The following is a 19051-nucleotide window of genomic DNA, read 5'->3' on the forward strand; positions in this document are numbered from 1 at the left end:
GGTTTTGTTAATATTACACAAAGAAGGCTGCAAACTGGCCAGTTCATCAAGAAGACATAAGAATCTTAAATGTATATTTCTGTAATAGTAGGGCTTCAAAAAATGCATAAAGCAAAAACTGAATCCACAATTAATTGGAGAGTTTTTCACTACTCTCTCTCAGTAATTGATAGAACAAATAGATAAAAATAGTAAAGACACAGAAGACTTGAACAATACTGTCAACCAACTGGACATTTACAGGACATTCCACCCAACAACAGCAGAATCCACAGTTTTTTCAAATGAATATGGAACATTACTAAGATCTACAGTATTCTGGGCTATAAGACAAGTCTGAAAAATATCCTGTAATTGAATTCATGCAAAGTACATTCTCTGACCACAATAAAATTAACTTAGAAATCAGTAAAAAAAAAAAAAAAAAAAAAAAGGCTTTTGCAAAAATTCTCAAATATTTGGAAATTAAACAAGCACACTTACAAGTAATCCATGGTATAAAGAAGAAATCAAAAGATAAATTAGGAAATATTTTGAACCCAGTGAAAATATATAAAAAATGTTGTGTTGCAGCATAAAGCAATGCTCAAGACAAATGCATAGTTTAAAATAATTATATTAGAAAATAAAAGTCTAAAATCATCAATGATCTAAACTTCCAATTATGAAGCTAGAAAATGAATAACTAATAAAACCCAAAGTAGAAGAAAAGAAATAATACAGAGCAGAAATCAATAAAATAGAAAATGGGAACTGAGTAAATAAAGTAAGTGAAATCGAAAGCTATTTTTTAAGAGGTCAGTAAAGTTGACTAAGTTATGCCTAGACTCATCAAGGGGGGAAAAAGAGACAGAAGACGTCATAACTCACCACTATTAGAATTAAGAGAGAGGACTTAGATGAAATGAACAAAATTTTTTTTTGAGGAAGATTAGCCCTGAGCTAACATCTGCTGCCAATCCTCTTTTTGCTGAGGAAGACTAACCCTGAGCTAACATCCGGGCCCATCTTCCTCTACTTTATATGTGGGGACGCCTGCCACAGCATGGCCTGACAAGCGGTGTATAGGTCCACACCTGGGATCCAAACCAGAGAACCCTGGGCCACTGAAGCAGACGTGTGAACCTAATGACTGCGCCACCAGGCTAGCCCCCAGCAAAATTTTTGAAGACACAAATTTCCAAAACTGACGCATAAAAAATAGAAAACCTAAGTCTTCTTATATCTATTTTTAAAATCAAGTTTATAATTAATAACCTCCCCAAAAAAGAGAACCCCAGACCCAGATGGCTTTATTGGTGAATAACAGATATTTAAGGAAGAAATAATACTAATCCTACATAAACTCTTTTAGAAAATAGCTGGGGGAGGTGGGAGGAACAACTTCCCAACTCATAAGGCTGATATCATCTTGGTACCAAAACCATACAAAAACTACAAGAAGGGAAAAATTACAGACCAACATCCCAATATTCCTTATATGTATAAACATAGAAATTCTCAAATTGAATCTAGCAATATAAAGGAATGCAAGGGTGATTTAACATTGGAAACCAATTGATATAATTCATCATATGTAAAGAATAAAGGATACCATCTCAATAAATGCAGAAAAAAGAATTTGACGAAGTTCGACATCCATTTATGATAAAAACTCTCAGAAGGCTAGGATTGGAGGGAAATGTCCTCAACCTTTTAAAGGACATTTGTGAAAAACCTACTACCAGCTTCATACTTAATGGTGAAAAACTGAATATTTCCCTCTAAGATTAGTAACAATGTAAACATGTCCAGTTTACCACTTCTGTGCAACATTTTACTGGAGGTCCTAGCCAGTGTAATAAGGCGAGACAAGGCATACAGGTTGGAAAGGAAGATGTACTCTATTTTCAGTTGACGTTATTTTTACATAAAAGCTACCAGAACAGGGGCCAGCCCCAGGGCCTGGTGGTTAAGTTTGGCACAACCTGCTTCAGTGGCCCAGGTCCAGTTCCTGGGTGCAGACCTACACTGCTCGTTGGCAGCCATGCTGTGGCAGTGACCCACACACAGAATAGAGGAAGATTGGCATGGATGTTAGCTCAGGGCAAATCTTCCTCAAGCAAAAAGAGGAAGATTGGCAACAAATGTTAGCTCATGGGGAATCCTCCTCAGCAAAAAAAAAAAAAAAAAAAACTACTAGAACAAATAAGTGAAGTTATCAAGTAATGTCAATGTACAAAAATAGATTTTATTTATTAACAACTGGCAAATGAAATGGTTTTAAAGCAAGGCTAATTATACTAGCATCAAAACATATAAATTCTTAAAGATAAATTTAACAAGAAATATCAAGATCACTACACTGAACATTACAAAATATTGCTGAATGAAATTGAAGAAGAACTAACTAGAGAAATATACCAGGCTCTTGAATTAGAAGACTCAATGTTGTTGAGATATCAGTCTTCTCCAAATTGATTTATACATTCAAATAATCCCAATTAAAATCCTAACAGGCTATTCTGTAAAAAATGGCAAGTTCATTCTAAGATTTATTTGGAGATGCAAAAGAACTGGAGTGGCCAAAGCATTTTTGAAAAAGGACAACAAGAGGATTTGGCTTAAATGATTTCAAAACTTACTATAGAGTTACAGTAATCAAGATAACATAGAATTGGTAGAACAGATGTATACATGAATGAAACAGAATAGAGTCCAGAAATAGATCCATACATGTATGGCCAATGGATTTTCCACAAAGATAGAAAGTTAATTCAGTGAGGAAAGGATAGTCTTTTCAACAAATAGTGCTAGAACAGTTGTCTGTCAGTATCAGGGGGAAATGGACCTCAATCCTTACCTCACACCATAAACAAAAAATAATTTAAAATGGATCATAGACCTAAATTTAAAAGCTAAAATCATAAAACTTGTATAAGAAGACATAGGAGGAAATCTTTGTGACTTCAGAGGAGGCAGATAATTTTTAGATAGGATTCAAAAAGCACAAACAAGAAAAGAAAAGAAAAAGATGATATATTGGAGTTCATCAAAATTAAAACAGTGTGATAAGACAGCACACCCACCAGAATAGCTAAAAGGAAAAGATGGACAATACTAAGTGTTGGTGAGGTTGTGAAGCATGCTGCTGGTGGGAGTGTAAATTGGTACAAACACTTTGGAAATCATTTTGGAAGTTTCTTATAAAATTTATCGTAATTGTCTGTGCAATCCAGTAATTTAACTACTACATATTCACTCAAGTGAAATAAAACATGCCCAACAAAGGTTTATATGCTCTTGTTCATATCAGCCTTATTTGTAATTGACAAAACTGAAAACTACCCCAAATGTTACTTCAATAAGTGAATGGATAAACAGATTATGATACATCTGTACAGTTAAATACCACCCAGATATAATCAAAATGAATGACTGCTATGTCCAGTAACCTGGTAGAATTTCAAAACATTATGCTAGACAGAAGAATCTAGACACAAAACAATATGTACTATATAGTTGTCTTTATATGAAATTCTCGAAAAGCAAAACTAGTCTCTAGTGACCAAAGGCAGATAAGTTATTCACTAGGACTGGACATGAGGGAACTTTGTGGAGCTATGGAAATGCTCAGTATCTGCTTTGTGGTGATGGTGCTTACACGGGTCTATACATTCTCAAAACTCATTGATTTACACACTTAAAATGAGTTTATGTTATGTATGTTATACATCAATAGGCGATTGAATTCCTGGATTACTTGGCTTCTAAGAGTTGCCCTAACATACAAAACTGTATTTCTCTAGCTATTTTCAAAGGGCAGAATAATTCTACATTTAGTAAGCAGCATTTGGTGACACCATTAGCCACTGCAAGATTCTCCTGATACTGTTATTAAAAGCCAAATTCTGAAAAGCTTTATCAGTTTACCTTTGACAGTGAATCAGTAGTCAAACTGATATGTTTATCAAGTCTTCCAGCCACTCTTTACTTTTTTCAAATTAAACTTTTTACTTTTAAATAATTCTAGATTTACATATAGTTTTAAGAAATAATAGAAAGAGATCCCATGTACTCTTTGCCCAGTTTCCCTCAATGATAACATCTTGCATGTGACTATACCACAGTAGCACAACTTGGATACTGACATTGTTGCAGTCCACCGATCTTATTTAGCGACTTCCCCAGTTTGTGTTCTATCACACGTGTGTGTGCTGTCACATGTGTAGTTTGTATCCACCAGCACAGTCAAGATACAATGCCATCACCACAAGGATCCCTGATATTGCTCTGTTATAACCACACCCACTTTCCTCCTGCTCCCCTCCCCCCAAACCTCTCCACCCCGTCCTCAACCGCTGACAGCCACTAATATCTTTTCCATTTCAATAATTTCATCATTTCAAGAATGCTTAATAAATGGATTGTACAGTGTGTAACCTTTGGGGATTGGCTTTTTTCTCAGCATAATTCCCTGGAGATTCATGGTGACATAACAATAGTTTGTTCCTTTTTACTGCTGACTAGTATTGCGTGGTACTGGATATACCATTGTTTGTTTAACTGTTCACCCATTGAAGGCCATCTGGGTTGTTCGCAGTTTTAACTTCTAGAAAGTTATTTTCAAATAGCTTGATTTCATCATTACATGACAAAACTTCTAACAACTAAATTATGTTTCCCCCCAAAATTTAAGCACTTTAGAGAATTCTCAAATTTTGCAATATTACCTCTTTGTATACTGTCTGAAGTACTTTCAGATCTTTTTCCTGAGTCTGTTTAACCATAAGGACGTTTGCTTGAGGAAGTTCTATCTTTTCAAGTACAGTGGAGTTTCACTTATGTAGCACCGAGGTCTATCTTGGGTTAGATTTGCTCACAACTGAGAACCTGACTTTTGATGGACATTTTATAGTTTGCAGGTAACGATAAATGCAGTCAGCATCCTGCGTAGCTTCTAATTAGAGTCCAGGGGAAAATGCATCCAGTAGCATTTAGGAGAAAGGGACAGAACACCATTTTATCGTGGAAAAGGGCTATTCCTCGGGCACCGCCCGTCAGTTACATATTCACCTTAAGAGCGCCTTACAATTTGTTGGGCAAAGGTTTGGTTCTTCATTCCCTTTGCAAGCAGACTGAGAGCTTTTGGTCTAATTTTTCAGCTTCAGAGGTTCCAGGCAAGATCAGACGAGTCAATTCTGAAATGTAAATTTGTCAGCAGTCTTTTTCTTAATTTTTAGTTCGTGAAATCTCATTCTCAGGAGCCCTTGTGAAACTGTATTATACATTCATCTACTGATTGGTTTTGTGATTTTTAAATCCTCTCTTCTGCCGTAGCTAAGATTTTGTCACTGTAAGCTTTCTCATACAGCAGTCAGCATCAGAAAGAAGGCTGTAAAAATTGCAGGAAAGCTGCTATTACTGAGGCAAGTGTTTAATGAATACACTAGATTTTAATTGTCTCTTGCTGGTTTGTCCAGTTACCTGTGGAACTAGGCAGATTCTGTGCACAGCTTTCTGCTCTCTGCCTGTGTCTCCAAAACAACCATTCAGCTATCTTTCCTTTTTCCGTTCAGCAAACAGTGGAGAAAGGGCCAGGAAACTCCTCTTTCTCTGCCATTTGTCTAAGACCTTGCCTCTGACTTGCCCACTCAGATCCAGTTTCCTCGGTGCCTGAGTTACTGAGGAGGTGCCACCCCCCAACGCCCTTCACTCCCTTTGCCTTTTAATGAGCCGGTTATTTATGCGGAATGGATTTTCAAAGAGAGCTCTCAGCGGTATTTACAACTTCTTCAAAGCTTTTTTTTTAAAAGCATCTTGCAGTTGATCAGTTTTTAAATACAGTTGTTTCAGACCCAATAGCCTATGGGAGTGGAGAGGCTGAAAAGAAAAACAAATCCGAGGCATTAAGAACCTGAGAGAGTATAACATGGGTGGCTGCTGCTGCCTGGAAAGACTCATCCTTTGTCCATCTTCACGATAGACCCAGAATCCCTCTCCTCCTGTCCCTTCTCCTGCTTGCGCCCTGGTCTCGGCCACTGTTGTCTTGCCCCTGGATTACTCCAGAAGCCTCCTGCCCGGCTCCCTGCTTCAGCCCTGGCCCCCGCACCCTCCCCACCACCGTGTTCTCCACAGAACAGCCACAGTGACCCTTTACAACTGGAAGCCAGACCACACTGCTCTTCCATTCACTCTGCAATGGCTTCCCACGTCACTGAGAATAAAAACCGCACCCTAGAAAGTGCTGCACCCTCTGAGCACCCTGACACACACCTCTCTGAGCTGCCCTCCCAACGCTGTCTCCCTCGCTCCCTCCACTGCAGCCTCAGTTCTGGCTGTTCTTGCAGAGGCGGAGCCGGCTTCCTTCTTTGGCTTTCCTACCTGCCTGGACAGCTGTCCCTTCAGAGACCTGCAGGGAGCACCCTCTTGCTTCTCTGCTCCCTCATCACCTGAGCATCGGGTGCTTAGTTGAGAGCCCTGTAAGGTAACAAACTATGCACCCAACTCCTGCACTACTCACTCTGCTTTAATTTTCTTTTTAGTATTTATATTACTATGTTGACATTTAATGTCTAAATATACACATTTAACGTTTTATATGGTTATCTGTTAGTTTTCTGTGTGCCCATCTAGAATGTAAGCTGCAGGAGAGCAGTGACCTTTTCTGTTAGTGCTGTGACACCATAGACTAGAACAGTGCCTGGAGCCTCGAGGTCCTGTAGTAAATATTTCTTGGGTAAATTAGTTAATTACCCAATCTGTATCACCTTTATTTTATCTTGCATTACCACAAGTGGCAGAATAAGCTAAGAGCAGAGGAATCAGGGAATACTAAAGCTATTTAATAAGCATTACATTAGTTTGGTAAATAAATTGGTTTTGACAGATTATTATTATTATTAATCTAACAGTTTCTGAGAATGAATGTTAAACTCTATCATTATGATTATGAAGTTGTCAGTTTTTCTTTGACATCCTGCAGTGTTGCCTTCCATAGCTTGAAGTATATTCAATCAGGCATTTACAAGATTAGAACTATTATATTTTTGTGATGAAATGAACCCTTTATTATTAAGTACCCTTAATCCTTAATAACTATCTGTGCCTTAAAATCCATTATGTCTATTATTGTGTAGTTTCACCAGTTTTCTTTTTGTTAATATTTGTTTGTTATATCTTTTTTCTTCATAAATATTGCAACTGTCTGCATCCATATGTTTATGTGTCTTCTCAAGAGCATATATGGTGTTTTTTCCCACCATTCTAACCAGCTGTCTCTTCAAGTCACAGCTTGTTTACATTTATGCACATTCACACTAGTTTTTTGTTCATAATTTCTTGTTTCATCTTTTTCTATTTTCTGAGCTCATGTTCATAGATATACGAATATGTAAGAAGAAATATACATATTCTGTATCCTTAGAAGCTTTTCTGCAAGAGTATTCGTAGTAGAGTCTCCCAAGCTTTATCTGAAAATTTACTTTATTTTTCTGTCACTCTTAAATCATGGTAACCTAGACAGAGAAATCTAGACTGACGCTTCTTTTGTCCCCGTACTTTCGAAGTATTATTCCAGGGTCTTCTGAACGGTCTGCCACCAGGGGTGTTCTTTCCTTTTGAAGTGGTCTTTGCCGTCTTTGGATGCTTTAAGCTCTGGTCCTTTTCTTTAGGATTCTGTAGTTTCACAGTGACATCCCTAGATGCAAATTTAATTTTATTTATCCTGCTAAGGAATAAATGTTCTTTCTAAATATGGAGAGTGTTGTTTTTCATCAGTTATGAAAAACTCCCAGACACTGTGTCTTCTAATATTGTCCCTCCTCAAGCTCTCCGGCTTCTGTCTTTCTGGCATTCCAGTGACGTGCCTGTTGACCTCTGCCCTCTCTGTCTCTTCCGTCATCTTTCTTAGTGTCATGTTCTGGGGAATTTTCTCAGATCCTTCCTCCAGTTCTCTAAGTTTCTTCACGAGGTCTAATCTGCTGATTAGCACATCTATGAAGGGTTTTTTTCTATGACTATATATATTTTTTTGATGTTATATTTGATTCTTTTTCAAATCTGAATATTTTTATAGTGTTTTATTTTTGCGTATTTTAGATATCTCATTTAAATCATTGAATCATGCTTAATTTTTTGCTTCTAGGTGATAGTTTGACAGTCTAAAGTTTTTGCAACTCTGATTCTATTTGTTGTTGTCTGCTGTTATCATCTACTGGCAATTGATCACAGTAGACTGTTTCCTTATGTGTTCTGTGTAATTGTAACGTAAGTTCATTTTCAGCACAGTTTTATCTGTGGCAGCCCTGTATAGCCTGAGTTAAGAGCTTGTCGTTCCAGAGATGTTTTTGCATTTGCTTCTGTTAGATACTGCAGGACTGTCACCAGCCTGCAGGCTGGTCCCGTAAAAGGGCACCTAGAGTGGTTGCCCTGTGCCCTGTACTTTAGTTGGGGGTCCGTGGGGTGGCTGTACATTCCTCCTCTTTTCCAAACGTTATTACAAATAAATTTAGAAATTTCTGTCTTCCTAGTATCCCAGGGGGCCCATGGAAGATAACGACAGTGAGGCCTCTTTTCATATGTAATGATCTTGGTTAACTCCACACTGGTTGAGTTGCCCTTCTACTAGGTTAACTGTCCTAGGACATATTTTTGTGTTAACGCCCCTAATTGGACATTCCTAGATTATTCATCGTACACTAAGAAACCTCAATCGGATATGATATTTGGCCTATGGATATAAATGCTCAAGATAGTTAAATATATATAGTTATATATATATGTGTGTATATATATTCACAAGACATACATACACACAAGCACATAACATATAGTGTTTCAACCTCAGTTTACACCAAAACAGACACGTTTTCTCATGTCTCTCTGCCAGTGGGTGGATTTTTCTTTTCATACACCTTATCGTCAGGTACACTATCCTTGTGAGTACATAAAAATCCAGTCTCCTACAAGACTATATGAACTGGCCCTTAAGTACTTCTCTGGCCTCATTTGCTACCACTGCATTTCTCTTACTTCCATGCATCAATCGACTTAGTCTTCTTTCTGTTTCTCAAATACGTCAAGATTGAGAAACCCTGCTGTTTTGCAGCAACAGAATATCGCTGTTCCCTCTCAAAGAATGTCCTTCCACTGTTGTCGCATAGATCTAGCCCCTTTTTGTCATTCAGACCTTACTTCTCGGCTGCCGGAGCCAAGATAGAGGAGTATGCACGGGAGCCATGCCCCTGGCAAATTGTGGATGACTGTGGGGGGGGGGCGCTTTACGATAGGTACTATAGGTGGTGGTATCTTTCAAGCAATCAAAGGCTTTCGCAATTCTCCAGTGGGAGTAAACCACAGACTGCACACGAGTTTGACAGCTGCTAAAACCAGGGCTCCGCAGCTGGGAGGGAGCTTTGCAGTTTGGGGAGCTTTCCATGATTGACTCCAGTATGGTTCAGGTCAGAGGGAAGGAAGACCCCCTGGAACTCCATCACAAGTGGTGCCTTAACAGGAGCCATCCTGGCCAGGAGAAATGGACCAGTGGCCATGGTCGGGTCAGCCGCGATGGGTGGCATTCTCCTAGCTTTAACTGAAGGAGCTGGTATCTTGTTGACAAGATTTGCCTCTGCACAATTTCCCAGTGGTCCTCAGTTTGCTGAAAACCCCTCCCAGTTGCCTTCAGCCCAATTACCGTCCTCACCTTTTGGAGACTACCAACAATATCAATAGGACTTCTTTCCCAGGACTTCTTCAACAGAATGAGCTGCAGTTCAAGAAAGGATTTCAGAAGATAGAGTTACAGTCTGTTTTTAAAACCATAGGTGGGACAGCTGTCGCCCAACAGGATATGAAGGGACATTTAGCACATTTTTCTATTTAAAGGAACATGGAAGGGGGGTGTTAAGAGATAATACATTTATTTATTCACACTTGGATTGCATTTGTAAGCAAAGTAAGTGTCTTATATCTTTAAAGGAAATATAATAAGTGCTTAGGAGATACAGGACCACAGGGCAGACAACAGGGAAAGATGCATGTCATTCCTTGAGGACCTCACTGCCTGAATTTGCATGTTCTGTTAGTCAGACAACAAAAACTCCTGGAACTTGCGCTTTCTTTTAAGATAAGTTGCAGAGTTCTACTTTTCATCCTCACACACTTTAAATAATGCTTTGAAATAATAATAATAATGCTTTAAATGAGTGCTTTGAAAATGGCACGTTTTGTAGTTAGACTCCCCCCTCACTCAAGGGAGATCGTGTATGAGAAGAACTGTGCCGAGTCCACATGGATCCTCCCTTAGTGCATACTTTCTGGATTGACAGCTAGGGCGGAACACGCACTCTTCACTTTGGAAGTAAAATACCCTGTGTCTTGGTTTTAAGGATGTCAGATACAAGACTCTCTGTACCTTTGAGGCCACTGTGTCTTCGTTCTTCACCATCGGAGCCGTCAGCAGACACAACTTCCTTCCGGTAGACCCATGTCTACATGAGAAGAATTCACAGAGGGTGGGGGAGCACTGGAGGTTTGATGTTTACTGGGTGCTTGAATAAAATGTTTAAAAAAAAAAACACAATCGTACTTCTCTGCAAGACCTGGCTACATAGGGCTCAGTGTAAAAGGAACGTGCAAGGCCTCTTATTAAAAGTTTCAGGAAGTGACAGCAGAGCATTAAACCATGTGTCAGCTCTTCTAAGTGTGGGGTTCTGTGCAGTCATACGTGTCACATCCTCATGAAGCCGGCTCTCCTTTCCCTGACTAGCTAGTCAAATGCCTGATTCCACTTAATTTTTCTCTGTCTTATCACTCTGGAATTTTTTTCTTCATGTCAACTACCACTACCTGAAATTATTTATTTGCTTCCTTATTTACTAGCTATCTTCAACTGCTAGAATATAAACTGCAGACAGAAACTTCTGTATTGTTCACTGCTCTAGCACCTAGAATGGTACCTGGCTCAAAAAATATTTTGTTTCAATGGGTAAATAATTTAGTCCATTATTTCCAGTGTTACAAATAGCAACCTATTTTAAGGCCAAAGATATGTCAGAATAACTTAACACTATCCCTAGAGCCAGAAAATCTCAAACAACATATGTATTTAATAGATTTAAAAGTAAACCCCAAATCAGAGTTTTAAAAGATTAGCTTGGAAGTAAGAAAAATATTCTTCCCATTCAGATGCTTAAAGATGGATTCTGGGACCAAAAGAAAAAAAAGACCTTAAATGTTTATAGTTTTGTTCATTCTATTACAAAATGATATTTGGTGATGTTTATTAGAAAAAATATATTAGCGTAATCTAGGTTTCCAAGAATTTATGAAGACAGATTTTGCTTATTTTTTTGAATACCAATTTTATTTTATTCTCAGTGTTCAAGTAAAGCTCAAACTATCATATGGACTTAAGCAGGTTTTATTACCTTGAAAAAGTCAGTGATATTGATATTTATCATTAACATATTCTCTTGCCACTGGGTTTCACATACCCTTGATCCAAGGACAGGCCATCCACTATGGTCAGATAACTTAGTGCTAAGTCTCATAAAGAAATGCATTTGAATTCATTTCAGTGTGGTTTCCCTATACTTCTATTTTTTACAACTTCATCAAAAAGTACTTTAAAGTATTTTTTATGAATGTGTAAATTCTCTGGCCTAAAATTACTTTAAATCATTTCTGATTTGTTGTTTGATTAATCTAAATTTTTAACTAAGCTTTTGCTAACTGATAGCACTTGAGAAATAGATTAATAACAGCGGCAATGCTACTGATTAAAAATGTGGCAGTCCATTGCCCGCTCTATTTCTTATTGCATTTTCTTTTCAAATTTACGATGTAAAGCTTACATCAGTTTTAAAATGCTGCTCTAGCTGTTTAGAATTTTACAATGATGTAACAGGCCAAGTATAGGGGCTTTAATGAAGTACTTGCTATTATACCTATGACAGCTCTTATACCTGTGACAGTTAATATTGCCTCAGGCCTGTGAAATGCAAAGCCATCTTCTGATCATGATCTTGGAGTTTTATCTGTGTATCTGTGTAACCTAGTACTTACCATTTTTTTAAATTGTTTATTTTTTTTTAATTGAACATCCATTGCTTTGATACAGTCATTGTTACCTCTTTGAATTAACAGGCTTTAACAATAAAGAATTTTCTTTCTGTTTGTTACTCAGCTCTTTATATTTCCTAAAGGTGTAGTTTTGTTGGAATAACCTATCAATGGGTCTTCTGGCTAGTTGTGTTCAATGAATAAATGATAGAATGTTCTAGTTGTAAGTGCCCTTAAAGATGATTGGGTCTAATGGCTGTGCACCTCTCCAGCCATTCTTCCACCACACCTTGTCCTGGCAGACATTACTAATTGATTACCGTCTCCTTTCCTAATGGGTTTCCAAGCAGCCTGAGAATCTTCCTCAACACAATATTGATTTTGTACAAACTAGTAAGTCCTAGATTCTTGTCCTGTCCTCTCATTATACAGATGAGGAAACCAAATCCCAGACATTTTAAATGATTTGCTAAAGCTTACAAGACCAATTAATTAATGGCTGAGCTGGGACAAGAAAATAAGTCAGCTGACTCCCAATTAAATCCTCTTGCTCCCAGCTCTGGTAACTTTGGTGAATTTTTCTGCTCTAGTAATCTTTTTATTCAGCTGCCTTTTAAATAATCTTAAAATGGACTATTACCAATTTTGAATCTTATCTTTGTGCCAGGGGAAATTAGGCTAGGCCACAAAGTTGGCCCTCTCAAGTAGATTGTCATCATCTCTGGGGGAGCTTCTCTGTTTGTTTCTGACTCTGCTACCCACGGCAGCCCCACTTCTTCCAAGCCTGCCCCCCTTGGAAATAGCCCTGCGAAATCTTACTCAGCATACTTTGCATTCCAATTTATACCATTCCCAGAAGAGATTTTAGCCACGAATATTTCTTCTGTTTACAAATTTCATTCAAAGCATGTCAGTACCAACTACCTTTCTGCAAAAATGCCAAGGATTTGAAGATGGATGCCTGGGTAGGGAAGCTCAATGGCAGTTTTAGAGTTGCCCTGATTTTTGTCATGTCCTAAGAAGATTGGAATAGGTCCAACTAAATATTACAATAAATACTGTGTATAAGTTTTCTCAGCAAGGATCTGTTTTTCATGGAACCACAGAAAAAGCTGGGCATCAATCTTCATTATGTATTTTGTATGTATCAGCTGCTCCACTGCAGATTGGGAACAAATTCATACTCTAAGGATTCTGACAGTTTACAAATTATGCTGTTATAAATTTGATTCTCTCTGGACCAATGAGCTGAAAGTTCTACCAAGTTTCTTTCTGAGTCATGTGAACTCATGATTCAACCAACCCGCCTCAGTTGTCAGACTTGAGTGCTGTGAAGATATTATCTGTCTTGGTCTCTGAGCATGTTTTTGTATAATAGGCCTTACTTTAAAATCTCTCAGTTGCTGCATTTCACTGAGATGCATTTTCCACCTTTTGAATTGCTATTAGTTGTACAGACCAATTTGTAGCCTTGATTTTTCCAATCTTTTTGACCCAGCTGCTAGCTAAACTTCAGATTTTTTTTGAGCTGTCATACTTGTTTCCTTTCTTTGGTTTACTCTGCCAGCGGCAGTGGAAGTGAAGCTTATTTTTACTGTAATTTTAGAGATGACTCTGGATCAGTCCCTATAAAAGTGTACCGTGGGGGTGCTAATGTTCAAAATTAAAGAACATTAATTTTCTTGAATTTTGAAATTAAAGTTAATTTTGAAATTTAAAAACATCATTGCAATTCTCCAGGTGGTTGTGCCTTTCCTGAGGTGGGAATGGGGAGTAGGGATGTTGCGATTGCATATAATTTGAAGACAGGCAGTACCTTTGTTTCATTACCCTGATTTATTTTGGGGACCATTTATAAAGTATTTTAAGCTTCATTTAGTGCTAAAGGAGTATGAGAGGTTTTTATGGTTATACAGAGGTGTTATGGGAAATGTACTGAGAGCTCAGGAAAGCCCAGAATGGAGCTGATGTATCTCGTGAGTCTCTCCTCTGCCTTCGCGCTAGCCTGGGGTGGGGGGTCCTGGGAGGTGTATGTATGTGCCTTGCAAGGAGGCTGAACACAGAAGGCTGGAGGGTCTACGCAGGAGAGAAGCACCAGCTTTACAGTTAGAAGTTAAAGGACTCTTCTTATATATGATAGGGATGTTATAAATTTTTGATGAATCAAAAGTTGCTTGGGAATATAGATTTTAATTTACTATTAAGGTGTCACCTTTTGTTTTCAGTTTCTTCTTCAGGTTATGTAACAAAGAACCCTAAACCTTTGCAGCTTCAAACAATAAACACTTATTGTGCCATACAGTTTCTATGGATCAGGAATCCAGAAACAACTTAGCTGAGACGTTCTGGTTCAGTGTCACTCAGAGATTGCTGTCATTTGAAGGCTTGACTGCAGCTGGCCAGTCAATGCTGGTTGTCAGTCAGGCTGTATTTTCTCTTCCTGTGGAGCTCCCTATTAAGCTGCTTGAGTGTCCTCATGACATGGCAGCTGGTTTCCAGAGTGAGTGATGTGGGAGAGGCAGGCAGAAGTCATAATAGGTTTTATTAACTAGCTTCAGAAGTCATGCTCCATCATTCCACAATAATAGTTACATAGGTTATTCAGTGGGAGCTACACAAGGGCATGAGTAGCATGAGGTGGGATCATTGAGGGACATCCTGCAGGCTGCCTCCCACAGCTCTGAATAAAAATCATGTTTGAGGTAGATTTTAATGAAAACGATAGCTTTTATATTCATATGGATGGGATGTGTAGGTTGACTCATGACTGGTTTTCAGTGTTTGTGTATATCTGTGTTTACTGTAACTGGCCTATAACATGTATTTATTAACTTCTATTTTAAAGCACACTTGTATCTTGGACCATGATTAGATTATCTGATGGTATTTATCATTCTTACAGAATAAAAACTACCAACATGAGACAACAAAAATTAGGGTTGCTGTTGTCTTCATCATCTTTGTGAAACCCACTGAAATATTTAGCTACTTTAGAAGAGATGGGTTATTGGATTAGCTCCTCGTTTTGTGTCGAATCACCACTTACAATATTTTTCACAATTGCTGTTGCTTATGAAAAGAGAAAACCATTTTCTGCTACAGAACCACAATATAAATGAGAAAATATTGAGCTGAAATGGGAAAATAACATTATAAATATAGCTCAGGAAATGCAAGTCAGAAATCCAAAATAAGTTCAGCGTATGCTGAAAATGTTAGCATTTTCAATGTATTTAAAGATAATTATATTGCAAACATAATACAATTTTTACCATTGTTTCCCAGTTGAAAGGCTTAGGGATGCTTACTTTAAGTCACTAGAAGAGATGTGTGTTGTTGTTTTGTTAGCATCAGAACTTATACAAATAATAAAATGAATAGTTTTCACTATTCATTACTTACTATTATTTACCCTAGGCAGGTTACCAAATAGCACTTTTTAGGTTATTATCTTTTAAGTTTTTTTAAGTGAGCAAACAAAGCACTCTTCTGCACTGATGTTGAGAGTAAAACAAGACATCTTTCTAAATGGAAATTTGTAGACATGTGTCAAGAGGCTTAATAATGTCCACACATTATAGGTAACGAGCAACCCTACTTCTAGAATTGTGTTATAAGGAGATAATTGGAGAGGAAGTTGAAGATATATATGTTCATGGCAGCAATAGTATTATTAAAAATATTGGAATAATAATCAGTAGGCAAATGACAAAATAAATGACACTGTGTTCTCATTATGTTAGCACACAGGCTAAACTGTTATAACTGAAAGACCAACCTCAACAGAGAAGTTTATTTCAATAAATTTCAGTATTTCAGAGGTACTAACCCTGTGGCTGTGCACCAGAAGATGATCAGGGAGCTAGGTCTCCACTCTCTTTCTCTGTTAATTTGAAGACTATACTCTTTACGTAGTTTCAGCCAACTCACCATCACCAAGACCTTGTGCCAGACTATGGAAATGGGGAAAAAGGAAAAAGAAGGCAAGCAGCTTTCCTTTAAGAAAATGACCTAGAAGTGAAATACCTTCTGCTCACATTCTAATGGCCAAAACTTAATCACAAGGTCACACTCAGGTAAAGTTAGGACGTCAAGGGCTATACCCTGAATTGTGAGAGTGAATGAAATATGAAAGTGGCCATATATAACCTTTAAATATTATCTTAAGTGAAAGAAGCCACTTTTAAAAGGCCACATACAATATGATTCCATTTGTATAAAGTGTCCATAATAAGCAAATCCATAGACACAGAAAGTGGATTAGTGGTTGTCAGGGGCTAGGGGAAGGAAGGACTGGGAAGTGACTGCTAACGGGGATGGAGTTTCTTTTTGGAGTGATGAAAATGTTCTAAAATTAGATAGTGGTAGTGGTTGCACAACTCTGTGAATGTACTAAAAATCACTGAATTATATACTTTAAAATGATGAATTTTATGGCATGAGAATTATATTTCAGTAAAACTGTTATTAAAGAGAAAAATGTTCCAGTGCAAAAAAGGACAACAAGGAAACTTTCCTTTCACAACCCTTGCAAGGACAGAGGGGAAATGCCCTACCCCAGGAATTTAAAACCAGAAGTCAGCCCTTACATGGGCTTCAGCCTGAATTCATGCCACCTGTGTCTGTAAAAATCTCCAGCTGAAGACTTTTTCTAAAGTGGTTCCAGTTCTACAGCAGCCCCCGGGTGTCTAAAATTCCAGGAAAACGAGCAGTTCACAGTCCAAATCACAAAAAATACAAAGGTATAGGGCACCATGAACAAAAATCAAGTCAATAAAACACAAGATAGCAGTAATGGCCCTGCAGAGATTTCAGGTGTGGGGTTTGTTAGACAAATATAGAATAACCGTGGTTGATATATTTTAAAAATAAAAGAGGATTTTGAAAATGCAAGCAAGGAGTAGCAGATTTTTTAAATAATTATCAAATTCTAGAAAAGAAATATATGATAAATTAAGTTTAAAATTTGGTTCTATAGATTTATCAGCAGATTTGACTTACAGTTAATGTACTGGAGGACAGATATGAGCATGTTATCCTGAACAAAGTCTAAAGAAACACAAAGACAAAGAATATGAGAGATCAGGATATAAGAGAGGTTAGGATAAGAAGTTTGATATACTTCAAATCAGAGCTCTATAAGGAGAAAATAGAGGGAATGGGGAAGAGGCAGTATTTGAAGATCTGATAACTGAAAATATTCTAGAATATTTGAATCCACAGCTTTAAGAAGCCCTAAGCGTCCCAAGCAGTATAAGTAAGACGATATCCACCCTAAACACATTGGTGTGAAACTGTGTAACAACAAAGAGAGGGAGAAAATCATAGAAGCAGTTTAAAAGGGTGGAAGAAGAAATCATCTTCAAGGCAAGAGCAATTAGACCTACAGCTTATTTCTCAACAGAATCCAGAAGAGAATTGAATTATATCCTCAATATGCTGAGAGAAAATACACATCAATTTATAATTCTATACCCAGTGAAAATATCTTTCAAGAATGAGAGTAAAATTCTGTCAGTTGCTCCAAAGTTCTCTGAATCTCACAATGCAACAGAAAAGGTACTTTGTTCAAGTAGTTGCAACAGAGAGCATACTCAAAGGAAGTCTCTCTCTGAAAATGAAGAGAGGATTTTACAGAGGAAAAGAGACAAAAGTGGCCAAGCGCCAGCTGCAGGGTTGGTGGGTGTTGGTCAGACAGGTGTTGCAATCTTGCAGAAGTGAGTTTTTCCCTTGCAGTTTGGCTGTTGCAGGCCATCACCTCCTTTTCTAGGAGTTGTTGGCTCGAAGGAGGAATTTAGAGGGAGTGGGTTAGTTTCTCAGTACCAGAGAACAAGGGAGTAGGTGTAAGTTCAGAGCAGAAAGTGTTTACGGTTCTCCACAGTCCCTCCTCTTGAACAAAGCACACAAGAGTCCCATACCTGCCAACCTGAATGGGCCCATTGAGACAAAAGGAAAGTTATTAGAATGGGGGTCGATTTTAGGGTTAAAGTTTCTCTTTGCTTCTGTTCTGAGATCATTTGTTTTGAAAGTATGTTGCTGCTTAGCTGAATGACCCTAAGAAATTACAGTAGTCCCCCCCTCATCCATGGTTTCAGTTACCTGTGATCAACTGTGGTCCAAAATGGTTTCAGTTACCTGCAATCAACTGTGATCCAAAAATGTTAAATGGAAAATTCTAGAAACAATTCATAAGTTTTAAAGCGTGTGCTGTTCTGAGTAACGTGATAAAATCTCACACCACCCTGCTCCATCCTGTCCAGGACATGAATCATCCCTTTGTCTAGCCTGTCCATTCTGTGTACACTACCTGCCTGATAGTCACTTAGTAGTTGTCTTGGTTATCAGAACAACTGTTGTGGTATCACAGTGCTTGTGTTCAAGTAACCCTTATTTTACTTCATAATGGTCCCAAAACGCAAGAGTGGTGATGCCGGCAATTCGGATATGCCAAAGAGAAGCCATAAAGTGCTTCCTCTAAGTGAAAAGGTGAAAGTTCTCAACTTAATAAGGAAAGAAAAAAAAATCATATGCTGAGGTTGCTAAGATCTACAGTAACTTCTATTACCAGTATATTGTTATAATTGTTCTATTTTATTATTAGTTATTGTTGTTAACCTCTTTCTGTGCCTAATTTATAAATTAAACTTTATCATAGGTATGCATGTACAGGAAGAAACAGTATATATAGGGTTCGGTACTATCCACGGTTTCAGGCATCCACTGGGGGTCTTGGAAGGGATCACCTGTGGCTAAGGGGGATACATTTAATGAGAGGGATTCCTACCAAGAGGCAGAGCAGGTGAATGAACAACCTTTGGAGGATTGTTCAGAGCCAAGACTGGGTTTCTGTCAGGAATATCCAGAAGCAGCAGCCCCAGCCCCCTCCACCCACGGCAGAGTCCATCCCAGAAGTCAGGACCAGCTAGTCCACGCAGAAGATAGTTTGGTTGGCTTCACATCAGAAAGGTTCTGAGGGGATGTACATGCAGCAGTCATCTCTAAGGACTGT

At 38.1% G+C, this 19051-nt stretch overlaps 1 protein-coding gene and 1 pseudogene across 1 annotated transcript in view; both read left to right on the plus strand.

Annotated features, from left to right (window-relative positions):
• The window catches only part of LOC138920446 (mitochondrial import inner membrane translocase subunit Tim17-A pseudogene), a 30949-nt pseudogene extending 13598 nt beyond the window's left edge, over positions 1 to 17351 (plus strand).
• Positions 1 to 19051, plus strand: part of LOC102150963 (uncharacterized) — a 229383-nt gene that overhangs the window by 172712 nt on the left and 37620 nt on the right. The window lies entirely within an intron of this gene.

Source organism: Equus caballus, chromosome 23 (genome assembly GCF_041296265.1).
Source record: "Equus caballus isolate H_3958 breed thoroughbred chromosome 23, TB-T2T, whole genome shotgun sequence".
In the NCBI taxonomy this organism is placed as follows: Eukaryota; Metazoa; Chordata; class Mammalia; order Perissodactyla; family Equidae; genus Equus; species Equus caballus.